The sequence below is a fragment of the Anarrhichthys ocellatus genome, unplaced genomic scaffold (genome assembly GCF_004355925.1).
Source record: "Anarrhichthys ocellatus isolate YVR2014 unplaced genomic scaffold, GSC_Weel_1.0 scaffold51, whole genome shotgun sequence".
NCBI lineage: Eukaryota > Metazoa > Chordata > Actinopteri > Perciformes > Anarhichadidae > Anarrhichthys > Anarrhichthys ocellatus.
The window spans coordinates 330,691-331,517 of NW_022280081.1; the positions used below are offsets into that span (position 1 = coordinate 330,691).

General features: G+C 54.2%; 1 protein-coding gene across 2 annotated transcripts in view; it reads right to left on the reverse strand.

The window, feature by feature from the left end:
• The window catches only part of bcor (BCL6 corepressor), a 32,641-nt gene that overhangs the window by 5,110 nt on the left and 26,704 nt on the right, over positions 1 to 827 (reverse strand). The gene's annotated exons all lie outside the window — the stretch shown is intronic.

The window sequence follows — 827 nt, forward strand, 5'->3', positions numbered from 1 at the left end:
GTGTGTGTGTGTGTGTGTGTGTGTGTGTGTGTGTGTGTGTGTGTGTGACACACACACACGCGCGCAAGACTCATATGTTCACACTCACATACTCCGTCCTGCTAACAGTCCTGTGCCGAGGGGAGGAAAGCTGCTCATCTGAACCTGGGGAATGACTCCAAACTTCCATTTCTATGCTAATTCTAGCCTGCCGTCTAGTCCAAGTATTTATCTCACTCTCTCTCGGCACAGGGTGGACGGGAGGAAGGGGACAGGCAGGCAACGGAGTCGGAGAGAGAACAGGCTGACGACGGAGGGATGAGAAGAGGGCCGAAGAGGGCGGAAGAACAGGAGAAAGTGAGAGGCAACACCCCCAACAGATGACAGATTAATGGATCTGTGGATGAAATCTGCCGGGGCCGTCCTCTGGGCTGCAGCTGATAGTAACACGAGATGAAAGGGTGGGGGTGTAGGGGGTTGGAAGTAGAAGTGTGAAGTAAGTATGTGTGTGTGTGTGTGTGTGTGTGTGTGAGGGGGGGTGGTAGTAGTGATAGGAGTGAACAGAGGACTGCTGAGCCGTGGAGGAAGGAGAGACAATGAGGAAAAGGAGGGGGAAGAAGTGGAAAGAGGGATCAAGAGAAAAGAAGTGAGCAAAGGAAAAAAGTGCGAGAGAAAGGGGTGGGGTGGAGGGGACAGCGCTCCAACTGGTTCCCGCTCCCTGCCAACACTCTGTTTGCCTGCTGGAGAGCGATTCAGGAGCGCTGTGCCGAAGCTCCCCTCTGGGGGATTCCACTCGCGCTCTGTGTGTGTGTGTGTGTGTGTGTGTGTGTGTGTGTGTGTGTGTGTGT